The sequence below is a fragment of the Harpegnathos saltator genome, unplaced genomic scaffold (genome assembly GCF_003227715.2).
Source record: "Harpegnathos saltator strain DR-91 unplaced genomic scaffold, Hsal_v8.6 scaffold835, whole genome shotgun sequence".
Classification (NCBI taxonomy): domain Eukaryota; kingdom Metazoa; phylum Arthropoda; class Insecta; order Hymenoptera; family Formicidae; genus Harpegnathos; species Harpegnathos saltator.
The window spans coordinates 349,863-366,888 of NW_020230688.1; the positions used below are offsets into that span (position 1 = coordinate 349,863).

At 49.6% G+C, this 17,026-nt stretch overlaps 1 protein-coding gene across 2 annotated transcripts in view; it reads right to left on the reverse strand.

Annotated features, from left to right (window-relative positions):
* The window catches only part of LOC105192351 (uncharacterized), a 277,535-nt gene that overhangs the window by 219,342 nt on the left and 41,167 nt on the right, over positions 1-17,026 (reverse strand). Inside the window, exon 1 of one of the 2 annotated variants that reach the window (XM_025307167.1) lies at positions 660-1,184. The exons of the other annotated variant lie outside the window; for it this stretch is intronic. The gene's annotated coding sequence lies outside the window, so the exon portion shown is untranslated. Of the gene's footprint in view, positions 1-659; positions 1,185-17,026 lie in introns of those variants that run through there. 2 annotated transcript variants of the gene reach the window in all.

Consider the following 17,026-nt stretch of genomic DNA (forward strand, 5'->3'; position numbering starts at 1 on the left):
GTCGAGAGTAAGCAGACAAATAGGGATTTAAATTTAGATTCGGCGCAATAACAAGGTCGAACTCGGCGTAAAAAGGCGTTGGCAGACTGAGAAAGAGATACGCAGCTCAAGTATCACCGGAGAGCGTCATCGGCGGCACAGCCGAGAGCGGCCGCGAAAATAAGACTCCACGACTTTGGACACAAGCGGAACGGTCGCGCCATTTCGCGCGCGTCTCGCGTGTCGCAGATGAGCTTCGACTTTGTTTCGCCTCGCGCTCCCACAATGTTGACTGTGTATTCGCCTCGAAACCGCGCGATTCGAGCGCGAGACGGCTAACCAGCCGTCCATGATTTATAAACGCGCCCGTACGCCCCGACGTATTCCGACGTCGACGACGACGACGACGATGCGCGCACGTCGGCAAAAATCCAGCGAGTTTTTCATACGCATTTAGCGCTGAAACGCGCGCGTCGCCGAGAACGCACATCCTTGCGGCGGCAGCAACGACAACGACGACGGCGTCGCGGCGATGCTCGTTATTGAGCGGGCCCGAAAACGCCGTACACTTTCGTGCGCGTGCACGTACGACGAGGAGAGGACGACGCCTTTCGGCGTCCCTTCGCGAGAAGGGCAGCCGCGCGCGCGACAGAGCGTCATCGGCACATTGTGTCTCTCACCTTTCTCAATGGCGAAGTCCCGGTACGTGGCTGTCGAGGCCGCGATGACGACGATAGCAGAGGCAGCAGGAGCAGCAGCGCGGCGGCGATGCGGTAATCCAATATGGCAGCTCACACACATGTCAAAACAAACGCACCGAGCGCGAACGGAGCGCGCAACCGAGGAGACGTGCTCCGGATTCGGATTCGGATCGTCCTGCCCGACAACGTCGAGAACCTCCCCGCGGCGGCACGTGCTCGACGCGGCACGTCGCGTCGCGTCGCGTCGCGTCGCGACGTCGGTGCGAGCGTCGCGCGGAAAATCACTGTCGTCGTTCGAACGCTGCGACTACGAATGACGTGGGAAAGCGGACAGATATATATGTATATATAGAGAGAGAGAGAAAGTGAGAGAGAGAAAGAGAAAGAAAGAAGGAAAGAGAAAGAGGAAAAGAGAGCGAGCGAGAGAGCAGGGGAGAGGTAGAAGGGGGCGAAAACACTACCCCGCGTTACAGCACGATACGCACACCACGAGCGCCCGCCGCTGACTGCCAGCGAGACGCGCGACGCCAGGCAGCGAGGCGCAGGTGAAGGGTGGGGGAAACGGCGCGCCTCAGTGACGCTCAGCCGAGACGGACGCTTTAAACCTTCAACGGTCACCCTTGGTTTTGTTTTCATACTTCCCACGTGCTGCTTTTCCTGTGTGCTCTTCGCTTGTTTTGCTCGGCCTCGAGCTCGAGAGTACTCCTACGCGTATGGCGCGCGCGTTTGACTCTCTTCCAGGTATTCGCGAATTTCCCCTCGACGTGTACGTCAAGTGGACCGGACAAATAGAATCCGCGAATGGAGTCCGAATGGTGTACACCTTGTCGGCCGCGTCCGCTTATTTTTGGGTCGCGGTTTAATACGTATAACAAGGCGACTGTTTAATGTTGAGAAGAATGACACGTGCACGTGGTTGTCGAGCGTATTGTAACGAGAGAGAAAGAGAGGGAGGATATACATATACGGGAAGCAATTTTTATTGCTTATCCAAACGTTTTCGGAGCAGCACCCCGGTAGTATTTTAGAAACGCCCCAGCGGCGACTCGAATATTCATCGCGCCTTTTGCTCTATATGTTCGACTTTCCGCACGATGTTCGCTGCATTGAAGAAACATTTTCTTTTTTTCACCGCCGCAATTTTGCGTGATATCGTGGATGATGAAGGGCGATAATTCCGTATTTCGCAGAAATCCGTTCCACGAACGGAGCCCGACGATTAAAACGTGCAGGGCTCGCGGCGTGTTCAAACTTGCCGAAACTCAATAAAATAATTACGTCTAATATAATACACAAGCAACAGAGGAGGACGCAAGAAACAACGGCTGGTACAGGCGGGTGTGTAGGAGTTACCGCGCAAAACCTGCAGGCATTAGCCGAAAGGCAACCATTAGAACGAGAGTCACGAGCAAAAACGGCAGCCGCGTGGCTAGGCGGATTTAAACGCGAGAGCCATTCGATACCGATCAAGAGGGAGCTCAATTACGTGAATTAACGATAGAATTCGATCGAATGTGCGCACTCCTCCGACGACAAAGGGAATTCGGGTTGCGTTGTAATAAATATCGAAATGAATCTCACGAGATACGTGAAGGAAAAAAGTTTCACGTGAGATAGAAAATAAAATTGTACGAAGTAATATATTATCGCTTCCTCGTTCTCCCTCCCTCTCTCTCCGCTCTTCTATTTTCATTGCAAATTACCCCTCCGAGTTATCAGTACCCACTCCGCAACGACGCACGTCACTTTCGACGATAAAATAAAGTTCGTTCGGATTACCTCACGATAAATATCGAAGAGAACCTTGGTAACGGGAAATATAAGAAAAATGTTATGTTTCACATAAAATGCACAATAAAATCGTGCGAGATCAATTGTCTCTCTCTGCCTCTCTTCCTCTCTTTGCAAATTACCGCTCCAAATTAATACGCGCTCCGACAACGTGCGTTACTTTTGGCGACAGACGAAATTCGCGTTGCGTCGCAATAAATTCCAAAAGGAATCCTGATAACGGAATAAATGTTTCACATAAAAATACGCAATAAAATCGTACAGAATTCTATATTATTTCTCTTCCTCTCCTCTCGCTCTCGCTTTTCTTTACAAATTATCGTTCCAAGTTATTAGCACCCACTCCAACGAAGCACGTCACTTGTTGAACACATGTCGAAGCGCTAATTTCCGTGTGGCACGAGCAGAGAGAGAGAGAGAGAGAGAGAGAGAGAGAGAGAGAGAGAGAGACAAAGATAGAGCAATCAGCCGCGGTCGAGGGAGGTCGTCACAATCTGGCGACACTCATCTTCGCACAATGCGCACATCGATTCGTCCTCGAGCAGGATCCCCCAGGTGTGTGCATGCACCGTATCCCCTGTTCGCTTCCGCCTCCCCCGCCCCCACTGACTCGCGAATGAGCCATTTAACGGTCCTGCTCCACATTTTCGCGACACGTTCAGCCGGGCGCTCGGGGAACTCTCGGCGGAGCGGCCGCGTCGAGGCCGCTGCTCGTTTCCCCGTTCAGACGTTAATACGAGGCGGAAGGAAATCGATGCGGCGGCGGTCGGCCGCCGCCTCTACCGTCGCCGTCGCCGTCGCCGTCGCCGTCGCCGTCGGGGGAAATTCGGCGCGGTTTTATAGGTGCGTTAAATACGACAAACGGTGCGTTACGACGGCGCGGCCGAGCGCGATTTACACCTAAACCTGCGCGGCGTCGCGCGGAAATGCTCCGAGCACGCGGCCGCTCTTGGTCTCGGCGAAATGTTAACGAACTCGACCGCGCCCCGGTAACGAGGCGCGAACGGCGAAACTGCGCAATTTCCGCACACACGCGGGTTATTGCCGAGAGCGGTCGCTCGTGCCCGCGAGCGAACGAGCGCGCGCGCGCGCGCGTTGCTTCGGCTGGAAATTAAACGAGACTTAATAATCGACCGTAGCGTGTGCAACGTTCGTAACGTGTTGCACGAGGGCGCGAAGGACTGAGGGGGTCGACCTACCCCCTCAGCGCTCGCTCAGGCTGAAGCGGCACGTGGACGCGCGGGTAGATTTCCACGCTGCCTCCCGCGACGACGATCTTCGGTTTCCCCGGATCGGTCCCTCGACTAATTTCGAAGCACTTCTCTCGAGTTTTAGCGCCCGTACTCAGCGGGTGAACATTGCCGCGTTCCGGTCAACGTGACAAACGGCCTTTGACGTTCGCGACGAGATTCCGGGCGCGCGGTATTTCTCCCGATACACCGCCGCCCGCGCTGCGCCGCGCGTGTCGCGCGAAATTTCCTTTCCGTGTCGATCGCGCGTCGCTCCCTCGTCTCTGTGTCGCGCTCCGGGGGTGAGGCGGGGACAAGCGCTCGAGTTGCAATTTTCATTCTAATTTCGACCTCAGCATTCCACTCCGCGCTAATTCGGTACTCTGAAGCGTACATTCAGCGGTTCGGTTCTGTTTAACCCGCGGCTTTGCCGAGAAGCCCTCTTAAGAACTTACAAATGGCAAATTTCATGTCGTTTAGAGGAGCCGAGTGTATGGGACTTTGGTTTCTAAATGAAATCTCCGTCTCTTCGAGGGTTTATTGATGTGGCAGCGAGTTGAGACCGAGCGAAGTTGAACGCGCACTGAAATCGAGCACGCGCAGGGTGACCTAATTAATTTGACACGCAACAATGCAACTGGGTCATTAGGATATCGATTTATCCACTGATTGTTGCTATTGTGTGAACGATGATAATTATTATTATTATGAAGAAGCACAAACACAAGGCAGTGGTAATCTCTGTAACGTTAACGCACTGTACATCGAAGCTAAAAGTAGAACGAAACTGTTATTTCCAAATTTTACCGTCAAGCTCGATGGAACTCGCAGAGGCCGATTTTTCGGCAGCGAAACTTCGACGAGTTCGAAATGGAAGCGCGAGTGCGATTAAAAATTCTTTTGCGTGTGGAAAATATCGTTCAAGTCGAGCGTAAACTCGACTACAAAGGTACGAGCGGGCGGAAAGTAATTGGCCAGAAAACCGAAACAATTAAAGACCGAGGGATGTTAAACGCATTCAGGCTTCCCCCTGCTCCCCCCTGCGTTGTCGGTTGCAGCGGCTGGTCAAGAGAGATCAATGCAGTCGCGAGGGATGAGATAAGTCGCGACAGTCTCGTTACTCCGCGGACGGAATTAACGGGCTACAAACGAGACTGACTGACTAATCTAGGCGTCCCGCCGTTGTTTTCGTTTGCATTTTACTCAGAGGAAAAATTTCCGCGAAGTATCCGCACCGCACCTTAAAGGGCGAATCGCGCGAACGCGAGATCGGTAAATCGATACGCTCGGCTATCGCGCCGCTTTTTCTCCGGATACAACGGCGTAATTGAGAATGTGAGGGCGCATAGATTACGCAACGTTGTCTCTCTCTCTCTCTCTCTCTCTCTCTCTCTCTCTCTTTCTCTCTCTCTCGAATAAAATAACACAAGGCGAAAAGTACGCCGACTAGAAATTTATTCCATGGTCCTGATCAGGTTAACCTCATTTGGACATCAGATTCCAATAAGGTAATACTATCGGATTCTAGTAAGTCATGTAGCGTGGATATCAGTAAGGATTCATAGTCAGGTCCTTATTGAGTTACCTTATGGAATCCTTATTACGTTTTTTTTTTTTCTTTCAAATTATGGCTCCTGATTACTCGCCACGGCTATATTCGATGATGACATTAGAAATAAGAAATGACACGCTGAGAATTCTTTCATGTCATTTCCAAATAAAAAGATATTTGCATGAAATAATACTTTAGATCGCTCGAGCATACTTGTAAAATGTTTCGGAAAAGAAACATAAAATGAATGTCATAAGATCATAAAGTATCACAAGGTGACAAGAAGTATAAAGTAGTGTTAAAGAGAAAAGTTGCGTGTCGCGTTAATTTTACAACTATTTATTGACTGCTAAAGAAAGGACAGTTTCTATAGCATTTTACAAATATATTCAAGTGATCCGAAGTGTTTTTTCAGTGCAAACATCTTTATATTTGATGAAATGACACCCAAAAATTGTTCTGTTAAAACTTGATAATGCAAATCATATTAAGTATGTAAGTACAATGAATAAGATCCCGACAAGGACCTGATTAACTGAACCATATAATGTCATACACTAAGTTGGTACATCAAGGTCCTAATGCGGAGCCAATCATTATAACCTTATAAAGCTCTTCCTTACTCATTTGTCGTTAGGAAATTATAAGGACTGACTTACTTAGGATTACCTTTCATTCATCCTATTAGGCTCCTTATCAATGTGATAGGTGATCAAAATTTCTAGTCGGGATCCTGTCTAATCGTCGTGCAAACTCCCGAAACGGAAATTCCGCAAAGTCCCGATAAGCAAGAGATGCATAAATCGACGTTCTCGCTTGCTGGAGCCAACTCGTCGTTCATTAGTGCCTCGACTGACTCTGCCATTCTCTCTTTGCTGCCAATTCGCTGCGAAGGAGGCATTCTTATTGCCGTAAAACCAACAGCGTTCTAAGACGGCAAGCTTAATTAACATCCGAGGGATGCGATGTACGCGAGGGCAACAACACCGCTGTTTAGAAAGCGAATTACCCGTCGCAACACACGTCGCGACCGCGACCTGCGTAACAATCCGGCGTGCGTTATCGCGTCGCTGACGAAGCGCGCCGCGCCGGCGAGGACGGGAGGGATCCATTATCGTAATCACGAACGGGGCCGTTCGAGCGTACGGCGACTTCATTAGCGTGATTATCCGCGTATTCTTCCGGGATGCGGGGCGGCTCTGCCGAAATATTCGCACATTTCGCACGTAAGTAAACCGTAGCCGCGCTACGGCGATCGATTTCTGGATTAATCGTTTCGTCGGGAGAGGTCGACGGCGCGACTACGTCGCGTCTGGGGCCTCGCCGATGATGGGGTGCGCCTCGAATGCCTCGGCTCTTCGCACGTTACCGGCTGCACGGCGGTTTGAATAGGAAGAAAAAGAAGACACGAACGAGCAGACGAGTGCAGCGCGTGCTCGCGAAGGGTGCGACCGTGCCGAGGCGGATTACGTCGAATAAAGCACGATTTATTATTTCGGGGGGAGCCCGCGAGAGAGAGAGAGAGAGAGAGAGAGAGAGAGAGAGAGAGAGAGAGAGAGAGAGAGAGAGAGAGAGAGAAATCAAAGACACTGGCTCTCATCGGAACATGCTCGCGCAACGCTGCGAACGCTCAGCTCCTTCGCACCGGATGCCCCGCGGAGGATATTTACTGAAATGTAGTCGGAGCTCCTGTGACTTCCGCGTCCTGAAACGCTGAAGAGCTGAGGCTCTTCGGTGAAAACTTTCAAACGGACCTGAATTTTCCAAGAACCTTCATTCTGCACTGCTGCCCGAGATGTATGGGTAATCCCCAGTCGGAATTCTGGTCTGGACAGTTTTGTCGAGCTGGACTGTCCATCATCTGTGGATCCTGAAGGACCAATGGAGATTTAACGTCGGAGAGGTGTCTCGTATATCGTCATTTCGGCCTCTGTCACCGACGTATTCTAACTTTATCGGAAAAAATGGATAAATGTGGAAACAGGAGTGTACACAGTTTTATATCACTGAGACCTGGAGAGATTGCCAGGCGCCAGGCGAGGCCGCGTTGTAAATTCGCGAACATCACGGCGACGAGAGCGACGCCGCGTAGAAGAACCTTTACACGGACTGCGAGCACGAAGAGAGACGACCGCGCTCGGGTGCGTACGGCGAAGTTAAATTCGCGAACGTTTCAGCGGCGCGTCTCGGCTCCGTTCCGGTGTCTTGTTTACTCGCGCCGGATGTATTTGCGTACAAAGCGCTAGTTCAATCCGCAGGCGCCGGTGCAGTTTACCTTGCTTTCACATCTCCGGCTTCGGCCGCATTTACCGCCACTTAAAACCGTTCCTATTCCTATCCCCGGCGGAGCCGAGGCGAAACGACGTGCGTTCGAGTTGGCGCGGGGTCGAGGCGACTTTGAGCGGCGACTCCTTCCGCAGGCACCTCTCGCGTGGCTCTCTGAGGAATTCGCGAACGTGCAGCACCCAGCACGACGCAGCGGCGAATCGCGCGCTCGCGGTCGAGACGGACGGCGAATTTTTCCCGCGAAATTTTTCCTCGGACCGAAGCGAGCTTGCCCGCCGCCTCACCTCGCCTCGCCTCGCCTCGTCGCCGGGCGATCGAGAGATATGGAAGAAAAATTGACGGACGATTTAATTACGGTGGAAGCTCTTTAGCACTCTCGCTAATGATCCACTTCGCCCGTAGCGCAGATATAATTATATCCCGCCGCGATTGATTTACGAAAATTCTTGGAACTCCTCGGAGATCGCCTCTCCCGTCTCGATGGTGCTTCACGGCGCGGCGCGGCAGGAGAACGAATGGAAGCGGCGGGGCTGATTTAGTATTACACACACTGTGCGATATAATTTATTTTTACACACGTGTTTCCCTCTTTCGAATTAAATCCGGGAAGCGGGCCGATTGTTCCGTGCTGGGAAAGACAGGGGGTTCTCGCGCGCGCGCGCGGCTGTCCGCGACGTAGTTTTTCATTTCGTAATGCGCTGCCCCGTTCGTTTGCAGCTTTTTTCGCAAATGACAATGGCGTAAATAAGCCGTTACCGTCGTCGGAGGCGTCAAAATAGCGCTCCGGCGTTATGGAATTGGCTGCTTTACGTAGCCGCGCGAGGATAATAAGAACAAAAGCGATAAAAAAATGTATATATTCGGTGCTCTCGGCGCGTTTATTACGGCGAAAGCTCAACACTCGCTCTTGCCAAATTGCCCGAACGTCACTGCGCGACATAACCCGCGCAAAACGTGAAAAATTGTTGGCACGTCCGTTTGAAATTTGAGCCGCGCTCGACGGGCCGTTCGTTCCGTGTCATCTCCGTCCTTCCTCCCGCGCTCTGCATTCCGCAACGCGATTAATGCGATGGCGATGCGAGTTCGTGGTCGGCGCTATCATAACGCGTCGGCCTCATCGTCGATAATCAAGTGAATTAACGATCGCGGTATCGATCGCGAAGGCGCAAAGGGCGAAACACACAGCGCGAAACAAGAATCGGTTCTCGCAGAAGCTAGAGACGTTGCCAGCCAAAAATATCCGAAGCTGCTCGCTGCTTCGCTTGAATCCTTGTCCATGTTACTTACAAAAATTTAACATTATTTTGACAAAGAAATGTCAGACGAGTGTAAGCAGGCTGTTTCATAAGCTTAATGTGAAAAGTGGCTTCAGGAGGAAAGAGAGAAATTTTACAGGGAAATCAGAAAACGATTGATATATAAAGATTCCGTTTGCCTCTCCTCTCCTCGAGGCGAGTAAATTATTATTTTTTCCAAAGCATTGTATAGCACAACGCGTCGGTGGGTCGATCGAAAAATATTTTTGTTTTTGAAGATACGACATATATGCGATGACATTTATCCTTAAGGTCACGCTGGGACTCGAGGAGCTATAATAAAAATACACGTCGAAATGGAGAGTCTCGCGGCGCGAAAAATATGAATAAAGCGCAGAGTATTAAAACGATCGGTGCGGTCGACCGACGATGAGAGTCGTCCGTTGTAATCGAAAATATCTGCTAACGATAAAGTGCGTGCACACACGCGTGTCCCCGCGTGTAAATTCTGCCTCGCGCCCACGATGAACATTATTTTCTGCGGACGACACAATACGTGTACGTGGCACCGAGATGATAAATAGAGCGTATCGAGCCCTTGTTACTAGAGCGGAGTAACATGTCCGATGTTCGCTACGGCTACGTTGCAGCGGCTGTGCCTGTCCCTAAAGCCTCGTTGCGGTATTGAATTAACGCACGCCGAAGCTTTTCGTAGCTCCGCTCGATTCCGCGCACTGGGTGTGCGCTTTAATCTCTGCTCGCCCGTTCGCCCGCGTGCTCAAGCAGCCGTGAACAATCGAGGAGTCCGGCGGAGGAGAGAAATATCGGGTCGCGCGGTGGAAAACGATCGATTCGCGCGAGCCAAGGTTAAGAAGAGCAGCCGCGAGGCCCGGGGAAAGAGAGACGGAGACACGAATATTCGCCGGGTCGGGCCGCAGCGGAGCATTCGATCACGCGCCCAACTAGAAATTTTGATCAGGTTCACCTAAGATTGATAAGGACCTAATAGAGTGAATGAAAGGTAATCCTAAGTAAGTCAGTCCTTATAATGTCCTAACGACAAATGAGTAAGGAAGACCTTTATCAGGTTATAATGATTGGGCCCACAGTAGGACCTTAATGTACCAACTTAGTGTATAATATATAATATGGTTCAGTTAATCAGGTCCCTGTCGGGATCTTATTCATTGTACTTAATATGATTTGCATTATCAAGTTTTAACAGAACAATTTTTGGGTGTCATTTCATCAAATATAAAGATGTTTGCATTGAAAAAACACTTCGGATCACTTGAATATATTTGTAAAATGCTATAGAAACTATCCTTTCTTCAGCAATCAATAAATAGTTGTAAAATTAACGTGACATGCAACTTTTCTCTTTAACACTACTTTACACTTCTTGTCACCTTGTGATACTTTATGATCTTATGACATTCATTTTATGTTTCTTTTCCGAAACTTTACAAGTATGCTCGAGCGATCTAAAGGATTATTTTATGCAAATATCTTTTTATTCGGAAATGAGATGAAAGAATTCTCAGCGTGTCATTTCTTATTTCTAGTGTCATCATCGAATATAGCCGTGGCGAGTAATCAGGAGCCATAATTTGAAAGAAAAAAAAAAAACGTAATAAGGATTCCATAAGGTAACTCAATAAGGACCTGACTATGAATCCTTACTAAGGTCCTGATATCCACGATACGTTACACTTACTAGGAGCCGGTAGTATTATCTCAGTGGGACCTGATGTCCAGATGAGGTTAACCTGATCAGGACTATGGGATAAATTTCCAGTCGGGCAGCGGGCAATTTGTTTACGGCGCGTTTACCGGCACCCGCCGCTACAAAGCATCCCCCTCTCGTAGCGGCTCGACGGCACGGGGCGTTAAAAAATTTCATATCTTCACGTAAGACCCGCTCGTACCTGCCGTACAGTCATCAATCTTCCGCCGAGCTATCACGAGCGCGCCGGCTTCGACGGGACTCGCGATATACGAGTCGCCCGGCGAACACGCTCGCGCGCTCACTTTCCATACCATTTACCAGTCGGAAGGTCTACAATTTCGACTCACCGGCCCGAGGTTGGCCAAAGCCGCAGACCACAAGTGCATGGCTTACCGACGGTCACCGTAGGTTAAGCGGGCTCTTGGCTTTTAAACGGCGGTATTAGTTAAGTTTTGAAGCGAGTTGAGCGGCCAGGCGCTGCCGTTACACTCGAGCCGGCCGATGCAGCTGCAAATTCGCCGAGGGAAGAGACAGGACGAGAGCGATCAAGCGTGAGGGAGGGAGGGAGGGAGGGAGGGTGTGCGCGCGCGTGTGTAGTAGTGTATTTTATTGTACACCAATCGCATTCGATCGTGATCGCGCGACGTCGCGCTTCCTCAATGCCGCAGCAGCGCCTGTCGCATGCCTGAAACGAAGAAGCGACATCCGAGGAACTCGACGAAGAAACTGATCATTTTCGCGTTACACGCGCAGCGTGATTCACGACAACGTGCGTCGTCACCTGGTCGTTCATAAAACTCGATGACTAACCGGAACTCGAGCGCTCTCCGTTTCGCGAAACTCGCGAGGTGTCTCTCACGGCTCGTGTATTAATCCCCCTTCCCTTTCCCGTCTGCGATATAATTCCTGGATAAATTTATACGTCGCGGTTCTAAGAGGTGCGTGCGTGTGTGTCTGTGTGTGTCAAAGAGTTTTCGCGACGGTGGCTAAAGATCCGCGAAAGTGAAGGCAATTCTTCCCGAGGGGAGAATAATTCCGCCCGTCGGGAATTAACGTTAAAATAACGGAGGGCGGGAGGAGGGGGGAAGGAGGGTAGCGCTTCGTCGAGTTGGCGTTTCTTGCGATTACGCAAAACGATTAAACTCCGATGCGAAAAGCCGGCGGACATCGCCCGTTAGTTTCAGATAGGGAAATTTCCGGGTGGAAGCGAGGAAGACGGAGAGAGAAAAGCGGAAAGAGAGGGAGAGGGTGGGGGAAGGAGGAAAGAGCGCTTAGCAATGGAATTCAAGCTATTACGACGACGGGGGTCCTTGCGTTTGACAGTGACGCGTAATTATGAGGCATCGCCTAAACAACTCGAGCGCGACGCGACAGCGGTAGAAATTGATTACTCCGTCTCTCTCTCTCTCTCTCTCTCTCTCTCTCTCTCTCTCTCTCTCTCTCTCTCGCTTTCTCTCTCTCTCTCTCTCTCTCCTTCTGTTTTGGCTAATAAAGTCCGCCGACGACGGACTGAGATTTGCACGAACGAAGTTATCCTTTCGCGACAGACATCTGTTGTTAATTCGAACGACGCGCTGCATTCCAATCCTAATCGCGAATGAGGCGAAGAAAGAGGACGAGGACGAGGACGAGAACGAGGACGGGGACGAGGACGACGAGAGGGAAAGAAGGATCGCAACAATAATCCGCGCAGGAGCGCTCGATTAAAGTGCGTCCCTTACAACCGATAAACGATGCTCTCTTCGAAAGTTTCGACGATTCATCCCCGGTCTCCACGACGCGCGAACTGCATTATTAAGACGCGTTCGGGGGGTAAATTTGGCGGATCCCGAGGATCGCATCGATTAGAGAGCTCCGACGAGAGCGGAGCAATTAAACGCAGTCAATTCGTCGGGGAATACGGAGGAAAGGCGGCGGCGCGGCTTAGGGGGAGGGCAGGCAAGAGGGCAAGGTGAAAGCAGCGTGTGCAAAGAGCGAATCGCCAGAAAACTTGCCGAGACGCGCGAGTTCTTGCCGCGTCTCTTGAACGCAGAGAAATCGATCCGCCGCGCTTCTTTGAGTAATATCCGACGAGGCGCGTCGGTAGCAAAGACTGCTCTATTTTCGTCGTCTCAGACAGAAGAGAAAATTCTCTCTTTCTCCCTCCCTCCCCCCTCTCTCTCTCTCTCTCTCTCTCTTTCTCTCCGTCTCACTGTCTCTTCATGGTATATAAACGCTGACCGGCGCGAATCGGGCGAGCCAACGAGACAATCTCGGTCGATGATCGGGAGCGAAGAAGCGTCCCGGGTGTCTTTTCTGTCAGTTCTCTCAACAAAGATACACGAGCGACATCCTTCTCGGTGGAAACCAGGCGAAGGAAGTCGACAATCGACGTCCGAGCGGAACATTCAGTTCATGGAAAATCGCGCTCCGGCAAAAACTGGTCGCGGAGGGCTGCCATTCGAGGGAAAGAGGTCGACCGGGACGAGTCACGAGACGCGCGCACGGCCTCCGCTTCGGTCGCGCCGGTGTAAATGTCAAAGCAATTACGAACGAGCGAGTACGCGCTAAATGCGCGTTTGGTAACTTAATTACGCACACTGCGAGCACGATGCGCAGCCCGATTGTCGCCGTGGGTAAAATCAGACTCGAGATTCGACTCCGGCCTTATCTCGCCGAGTTATCGTCGAATTTTGCATCCGTTGTCGCAATTATCGCGGAATGACTCGCGCATATTCCAACTCGGCGCGGCGCGGCGATAGTGGTCATTGTTATTGTAATTCAGTCTAACCTTACTCGACACTGAAGTCAAACGCGTTATGGTCGATTCACACTATACGGCACGGACCGTCGCGTACCGGCACCGACCGACATTCTCGCAAACAATATTTTGACGGTGCGTGTCGGTGCTGCTATGTCAGTCTGAATCAATAAGAAAGTGATAGAAAACGGACGCGGCAGAGGATGGAGCAGGAGAAATTAAGCGAAAATGTTAATATTCTGCCGGTGAAATTGTCTCACGGGACGAATGTATTTTGTAGTACAGGTCCAATTAATTTTAACAAATCATAAAATTTACATTGCGGCATTCTAAAATACTGAAATTCTAAAATTTGTCGTCGATATTTTAGTAAGTCTTTGAACGATGTCCAATGTTCTCCTTCAAGTTTTCTCTCTTTTTTAACATCGGACGTACCCATTTCCGATTTCTTTTTTTCTTCACTTTTTTTCAATTCGCCTTCCTCTTCGTCTAAAAGTAAGATTGTAAGGGCTAATTTATCGTCGCTGGATGATCTATCCATTGTGACTGCAACGTCAATTGACGGACTGTCAGTTACCGAAACAGTCTGAACATATGCGTTAATTTGTCGTGCCGGTGCCGGTACGCGACGGTCCGTGCCGTATAGTGTGAATCGACCTTAAGCCGGGCCTTGGGGAAATAGATAACGCCTGCTGAACGCGCGTGCCGTTCCGAGGCAATCGGCACGAGCGAGATCGGTGGAAAATCACCTCGGCGCAGCGACGTTGCGATGTTGCTGATAAATTCGGCGCGCGTCATTTGCGACAACTCACTGACGGTCACCGTGCCCCGTTGCCACCCGCCAGGTACGCTTTGTAAATTATGGTACCGTCTGGCCGCGATTGAGGTTACCGAATGAGCTCATCGTTGCGTAACTCCCCTTTAGGCACGCGTGTGACTCAGAAGGAGCTGATTATAGCGTGACACGGAGCCATGAACCGCGTGTAGGTACGTGCCGAAGGGGAACAACACGCGGCGGAAACAACGCGAGCGCAAAAGCCGCGTTTGGTGCTTTTGTTTCTGCCCCGGCCGAAACTCGTCCCGCCGACTCGGAGAAATATTGCAGCTCTCCGAGGCGAGGTAACCTCTCGCGATTGCTCAATCCTGCCGCGGGACCAGGGCCGGGATCGCGTTTGAGTACTCGCGAGCTAGCAAATCCCACGAATACAAGTGTTGAAAAGCGTGAATAAAGTTAAGATTAGATATTATTTGTTAATTATATATGTTTTATATTATGGGTAAGTATATAGAAAAGGGTACGCCTAACCGATCTTTTTCATTTTGAAATATGTTATAAAGGATGAAATTCTGTGTGACTTTTCCTAATACAATTACATGGAGGTCGCTTATAGTTTTCGAGACATTTGATTTTTAAGTTATGGAATTTTGATTATCCTGGAATTAAATTCCAGATATCACAAGCTGACGTTATTTACAGTACAATCCAAACAGTTAATCCAAACATAGTGTATGCATAGAAATATAGGAAACAGAACATATAAGCGGGAGAGAGGCTCCGCCCCTCCCCCGTACCACCTACCCCAAAAAATCCTAACCTAACTTAACCTAACTTATTGTCTCATCTTTATATATTGTTGGGCGATATTGAAAAGATCTCCTTAAAAGCCACAACATCTAATTATCATATTAATATATGCAGATATTATAATAAGTTAAGTTGAGCCAGGTGATAGATCTTAAGAGAACTTTTCTCAAGAATGTCCAAAAATATAATATAAAGATGCAATAAGTTAGGTTCGGTTAGGATTTGTTTGGGGAGAGGGTGCGGGGGAGGGGCGGAGTCCCTCTCCCGCTTATATGTACTGTTTCCTATATTTTAAGTGAATGAAAACTGCTTGTCTACTTCAGATACACTTCAACGTACAATTATAAAACTTTAAAGTCAAATATCTCAGAAACTATAAGCGACCCCCATATAATTGTATTAGGAAAAGTCACACAGAATTTCATCCTCTGTAACATATGTCAAAATGAAAAAGATCGGTGATGCGGGATATTGAATATGAAAATCAAAGTCCCAGAGTAAATCATTATCGATGAGTCGGGGGATCCGTGATCCGCGCGTGAGCACTAAAACATCCCGCGAATATCCGGACACTTAAACGACAAAGAAAATGAGATTCAAATGATATTCCATAAATTATAGCGGAATATATACGGGTGTATCTCTCGTCGAATAACCCCGCTGCCCGCCGGATAAGGTCGAAAAGCACAACAAGAGAGCCGCTCTCGGGCTCTCCCCGGTGAAATCCGCCATCGTCGGCGGGAGTGCGCGGCCCATTGTGCGTGGGCGATGGGTAAACAGCAAGAAAGTCCGACCTTGATGGGACACACGCGATCCTGTATTTTAGATACGAGAAGGCGCTCGTCTTCGACGAAAAACGTATCTGGGCTATCTGGGAGAACAATCCCGAAACGCCGTCACTTCCGTCTCTCGTGTGACTAATTACGCCGAGAGACACACGCCGGAGATCTCTCTCTCTCTCTCTCTCTCTTAACGAGCTACACGCGCGAAAAACGCGAGACCGATTCCGCAAACCGATCCCCTCCCGCCTGCTCTCTTCTACTTCTTCCTCCGTTTCTCCCACGAGTGCGCGCACAATCGGATTCGCGTGATCCGAGATCGTCTCGCGCGACCCGTTGACGGAGAAAGCGACGACGAAACGCGAGCGCTCTTATAAGATACACACGCAGCAGACATTTGTCGGAACTTCGTTGATCGCAACAATCTTACATGAGTCGCTCGCTCGCATACAATCCGGCAGCGGCGTCGAGGAAATAAACTTCCCATATTGAATTTATTACCCGTTTTGTGCAGATTCACCAAGACGTACATATATATATATATATATATATATATCTTATGTCATAAATCCACTCTCGGCCGATCTTTCACAAGTTCACGGATCGGCGAGGAGCAAATTTTCCTGCACACCTCCTTTCACATGTTAAGACGGCTCCCGAGTTGAAATTTTGATGCCACTTACGACCTCGATATACCATTTAAAATTGATAGCCCGAAGCCTACATCAACTTCTTTTGATCATACTCAACCTACTCCGCTTCGCCGAGAGATCCTCACGAGAAGTCTTCACGTCTGGCAAATTGTGCGTTTTCCGCTGTTTAAAGGCACGCTGGAGTAGGATCTCAGTTTCTACATGAAATAAATCTCCGTATTCCCGAGTCGAAATTTTCATCTTGCTTCCGACTACAATATTCCGTTTCCCGCTAATTTAATAGGCTGAAACCTACCTCAGTCTTTTTTGATTGAAACGTGGGATTTTGCCAAAAGGTCCTCTTGCAAGAATCTACGAGCAGCAAATTGTGCATTTTCTGCCAGTTGGAGGCGACAAGCAAGAAACTTTAGTTTCCATATAAATTAAATCTCCATTAGTTCTCCGAAATCTACAGACGTTAGACGGTTCATACCGAAATTTCGAATCGGACTTTCGCGCTTTTCTTGCACGCACACGTATTGTTATCTATTCTTTCTTCGTTCTCTTGTCCAGGATATTCGTTCACCAACCGATATCTTGAGTTCGCGCGCGTAAAAATTTTATTTACGCGATTGCACACAATAAAGGCGAAAATGCGAGCCAGTCATTCAAAGGTTAGTCAACGGGCTATCGTTCGACCAGTCCGGTACATCCTGCGACGGATGTGCGAGCCTACGCTCGCACATTCACGCTTCCGTACAATTGCG